Source organism: Loxodonta africana, chromosome 14 (assembly GCF_030014295.1).
Source record: "Loxodonta africana isolate mLoxAfr1 chromosome 14, mLoxAfr1.hap2, whole genome shotgun sequence".
Classification (NCBI taxonomy): domain Eukaryota; kingdom Metazoa; phylum Chordata; class Mammalia; order Proboscidea; family Elephantidae; genus Loxodonta; species Loxodonta africana.
Genome location: NC_087355.1, coordinates 21,419,248 through 21,425,247, shown reverse-complemented (window position 1 = coordinate 21,425,247; position 6,000 = coordinate 21,419,248).

Genomic DNA, 6,000 nt, shown 5'->3' with positions numbered 1-6,000 from the left:
GAGAGACTGACTTGATTTGTAAACTTTCCCTTAAAGCACAATAAAAATTATTAAAAAAAAAAAAGGATTATTCACTCTCACTGGTGTGTGGAAATGGGTTAGAAGGAGACAAAACAGAAAGAAAATACACCAGTCTGGTGCCATTGTTCTTGTTTATGCAAAAAATGATCATGGTTTGGCCAAGGTGATGGCAATGGAGATGGAAAAATGCAGACAGCTTCAAGATATATTCAGGAGACAGGCTTCCCAAGAGTAATTGATGGAATGAATGTAGGGCATGAGGGCCGAGGGAGAGGAAAGAATTACAGATGACTACAGCTGCTCCCCTACGTGTCTGTCAGTTTGTTGTACTGTGGGGGCTTGCATGTTGCTGTGATGCTGGAAGCTATGCCACCAGTATTCAGATACCAGCAGGGTCACTCATGGAGGACAGGTTTCAGCTGAGCTTATTTATTTTATTTTCTAGCACCTTCCAGACTAAGACAGACTAGGAATAAGGACCTGGCAGTCTACTTCTGAAAAGCATTAGCCAGTGAAAACCATGTGAATAGCACTGGAACATTGTCTGATATAGTGCTGGAAGATGAGCTCCCCAGGTTGGAAGGCATTCAAAAGATGAGTGGGGAAGAGCTGCCTCCTCAAAGTAGAGACGACCTTAATGATGTGGATGGAGTAAAGCTTTCAGGACCTTCATTTGGTGATGTGGCACAACTCAAGATGAGAAGAAATAGCTGCAACTGTCCACTAATAATCGGAACCTGGAATGTATGAAGTATGAATCTAGGAAAATTGGAAATCATTAAAAATGAAATGGAAGTAGTCAAAACAGCCTGGTATTGGTACACCAACAGGCACATAGACCAAAGGAACTGAATTGAGAACCCAGATATAAATCCATCCACATATGAGCAGCTGATATTTGACAAAGGCCCAGTGTCAGTTAATTGGGGAAAAGATAGCCTTTTTAACAAATGGTGCTGGCATAACTTGATATCCATTTGCAAAAAAATGAAACAGGACCCATACCTCACACCATGCACAAAAACTAACTCCAAGTGGATCAAAGACCTAAACACAAAGACTAGAATGATAAAGATCATGGAAGAAAAAATATGGACAATGTTAGGAGCCCTAATACAAGGCATAAACAGAATACAAAACATTACCAAAAATGATGAAGAGAAACCAGATAACTGGGAGCTCCTAAAAATCAAACACCTATGCTCATCTAAAGACTTCATCAAAAGAGTGAAAAGACCACCTACAGGTTGGGAAAAAATTTTCAACTGTGACATCTCGGACCAGAGCCTGCTCTCTAAAATCTATATGATTCTGTTAAAACTCAACCACAAAAAGACAAACAACCCAATCAAAAAGTGGGCAAAGGATATGAACACACACTTCACTAAAGAAGATATTCAGGTGGCTAACGGACACATGAGAAAATGCTCTCAATCATTAGCCATTAGAGAAATGCAAATTAAAACTACGATGAGATTCCATCTCACTCCAACAAGGCTGGCATTAATCCAAAAACACAAAATAATAAATGTTGGAGGGGCTGCAGAGAGATTGGAACTCTTACACACTGCTGGTGGGAATGTAAAATGGTACAACCACTTATGAAATCTATCTGGCATTTTCTTAAAAGGTTAGAAATAGAACTACCATACAACCCAGAAATCCTGCTCCTCGGAATATACCCTAGAGAAATAAGAGCCTTTACGTGAACAGATATATGCACACCCATGTTTATTGCAGCACTGTTTACAATAGCAAAAAGATGGAAGCAACTGAGGTGTCCATCAATGGTTGAATGGTTAAATAAATTATGGTACATTCACACAATGGAATACCATGCATCGATAAAGAACAGTGACAAATCTGTGAAACATTTCATAACATGGAGGAACCTGGAAGGCATTATGCTGAGTGAAATTAGTCAGAGGCAAAAGGACAAATACTGTATAAGACCACTATTATAAGTTCTTGAGAAATAGTATAAACTGAGAAGAACACAGTCTTTTGTGGTTACGAGAGGGGGGAGGAAGGGAGGGTGGGAGAGGGTTATTTACTGATTAGTTAGTAGATGAGAACTACTTTAGGTGAAGGGAAGGACAATACTCAATACAGGGAAGGTCAGCTCGACTGGACTGGACCAAAAGCAAAGAAGTTTCCTGGATAAACTGAATGCTTTGAAGGCCAGCAGAACAAGGGCAGGGGTTTGGGGACTATGGCTTAAGGGGACTTCTAAGTCAATTGGCATAATAATTCTATTCTGAAAACATTCTGCATCCCACTTTGAACTGTGGTGTCTGGGGTCTTAAATGCTAACAAACGGCCATCTAAGATGCATCATTTGGTCTCAACCCACCTGGATCAAAGGAGAATGAAGAACACCAAGGTCACACGATAACTATGAGACCGAGACAGAAAGGGCCACATGAACTAGAGACTTACATCATCCTGAGACCAGAAGAACTAGATGGTGCCAGGCCACAACTGATGACTGCCCTGACAGGGAACACAACAGAGAACTCCTGAGGGAGCAGGAGAACAGTGGGGTGCAGACCCCAATTCTCATAAAAAGATCAGACTTAATGGTCTGATTGAGACTAGAAGAATCCCAGTGGTCTTGGTCCCCAAAACTTCTGTTGGCCCAGGACAGGAACCATTCCCGAAGACTACTCATCAGACATGGAAGGGACTGGACAATGGGCAGGAGAGAGATGCTGATGAAGAGTGAGCTACTTGTATCAGGTGAACACTTGAGACTGTATTGGCATCTCCTGTCTGGAGGGGAGATGGGAGGGTAGAGAGGGTTAGAAACTGACAAAACGGTCATGAAAGGAGAGACTGGAGGAAGGGAGCGGGCTGACTCATTAGGGGGAGAGTGAATGGGAGTATGTAGGAAGGTGTATATACGCTTATATGTGACAGACTGACTTGATTTGTAAACTTTCACTTAAAGCACAATAAAAATTATTTTAAAAAATGAAATGGAAAAATGCACAAACTTCGATATCCTAGGCATTAGTGAGCTGAAATGGACTGATATTGGCCATTTTGAATCGGACAATCATACAGTCTACTATGCTAGGAATGACAATTTGGGAAGGAATGGTGTCATCGTCAAAAAGAACATTTCAAGATCTATCCTAAAGTACAACGCTGTCAGTGGTAGGATAATATCCATAAGCCTACAAGGAAGACCAGTTAATACAACTGTTATTCAAATTTATGCACCACCCACTAGGGCCAAAGATGAAGAAATAGAAGATTTTTATCAGCTGTTGCAGCCTGAAATTGATTGAACATGCAATCAAGATGCATTGATAACTACTGGTAATTGGAATGCGAAAGTTTGACACAAAGGAGAAGGATCAGTAGTTGGTGATAGAAACAATAACGGAGATGGAATGATAGAATTTTGCAAGACCAATGACTTCTTCATTGCAAATACCTTCTTTCACCAATATAAACAGCAACTATACACATGGACCTCGCCAGATGGAACACACAGAAATCAAATTAACTACATCTGTGGAAAGAGACAATGGAAAAGCTCAATATCATCAGTCAGAACAAGGTCAGGGGCCGACTGTGGAACAGACCATCGATTGCTCATATGCAAGTTCAAGCTGAAACTGAAGAAAATCAGAGCAAGTACATGAGAGTCAAAATATGACCTTGAGTACCCACCTGAATTTAGAGACCATCTGAAGAAAAGATTTGACGCACTGAACACTAGTGACCTAAGGCCAGTGGGGAATGACATAAAGGACATCATCTGTGAAGAAAGCAAGAGGTCATTGAAAAGACAGGAAAGAAAGAAAAGACCAACTTGGATGTCAGAGGAGGCTGTGAAACTTGCTCTCAAATGTCGAGCAGCTAAAGCAAAAGGAAAAATTAATGAAGTAAAAGCACTGAACAGAAGATTTCAAAGGGTGGCTCGAGAAGACAAAGTAAAGTATTATAATGACATGTGCAAAGAGCTGGAAATGGAAAACCGAAAGGGAAGAACACATTCGGCATTTCTCAAGCTGAAAGAGCTGAAGAAAAAAATTCAAGCCTCAAGTTGCAATAGTGAAGGATTCTATGGGGAAAATATTAAACAACGCAGGAAGCATCAAAAGAAGATGGAAGGAATACACAGAGTCACTGTACCAAAAGAATTAGTCAATGTTCAACCATTCAAGAGGTAGCATATGATCAGGAACTGATGGTACTGAAGGAAGAAGTCCCAAGCTTCTCTGAAGGCATTGGCGAAAAACAAGGCTCCAGGAATTGATGGAATATCAATTGAGATGTTTCAACAAACAGATGCAGCGCTGGAGGTGCTCACTCATCTATGCCAAGAAATATGGAAGACAGCTTCCTGGCCAACTGACTAGAAGAGATCCATATTTATGCCCATTCCCAAGAAAGGTGATCCAACCAAATGTGGAAATTATAGAACAATATCATTAATATCACACGCGAACAAAATTTTGCTGAAGATCATTCAAAAAATGCTGTAGCAGTATATCGACAGGGAACTGCCAGAAATTCAGGCTGGTTTCAGAAGAGGATGTGGAACCAGGGATATCATTGCTGATGTCAGATGGACCCTGGCTGAAAGCAGAGAATACCAGAAGGATGTTTACCTGTGTTTTATTGACTATGCAAAGGCATTCGACTGTGTGGATCATAACAAATTATAGATAACATTGTGAAGACTGGGAATTCCAGAACACTTAATTGTGCTCATGAGGAACCTTTACATAGATCAAGAGACAGTTGTTCAGACAGAACAAGGGGATACTGATTGGTTTAAAGTCAGGAAATGTGTGCGTCAGGGTTGTATTCTTTCACCATGCCCATTCAATCTGTATGCTAAGCAAATAATACGAGAAGCTGGACTATATGAAGAAGAACGGGGCAACAGAATTGTAGGAAGACTCATTAGCAACCTGCATTATGCAGATGACACAACCTTGCTCGCTGAAATTGACAAGGACTTGAAGCACTTACTGATGAAGATCAAAGACCACAGCCTTCAGTATGGATTGCACCTCAACATAAAGAAAATAAAAATTCTCACAACTGGACCAATGAGCAACATCATGATAAATTTGTCGAGGATTTCATTTTACTTGGATCCACAATCAACAGTCATGGAAGCAGCAGTCAAGAAATCAAAAGATGCATTGCATTGGGTAAATCTGCTGCAAAGAACCTCTTTAAAGTGTTGAACAGCAAAGATGTCACCTTGAAGACTAAGGTGCTCCTGACCCAAGCCATGGTATTTTCAATCGCATCATACGCATATGAAATTTGGACAGTGAATAAGGAAGACCAAAGAAAAATTCACGCTTTTGAATTGTGGCGCTGGCGAAGAATATTTAATATACCTTGGACTGCCAAAAGAACAAAGAAATCTGTCTTAGAAGAAGTACAACCAGAATGCTCCTTAGAAGCAAGGATGGCGAGACTGCGTCTTACATACTTTGGACACGTTGTCAGGAGGGATCAGTCCCTGGAGAAGGACATCGTGCTTGGCAGAGTACAGGGTCAGCGGAAAAGAGGAAGACTCAGCGAGGTGGATTGACACAGTGGCTGCAAAAATGAGCTCAAACATAACAACGACTGTAAGGGTGGCACAGGACAGGGCAGTGTTTTGTTCTGTTGTGCATAGGGTCACTATGATTCAGAACCAACTCGACAGCACCTAAGAACAACAACAACAGCAGGTTTCTGGCTTGAATGGTAGTGCCATTTACTTAGAAGAAGACTGAAGGAAGAGCAGATTTCAGCAGGGGTGAGGAAATGGGGATTAAAAATTCAGTTTAGAGCATATTAACTTTGAAATGCCAATGAGGAGATATCAAGTAGGCAACTATATATGTAAGAGGACAGGCTTTGCTAAAGATATAAATTTGAGAATTATTAACACAGAGATTGTATATAGAGTTATGGGAATAGATATTACCAAAACCAAACCAAACTCGTTGCCATCTA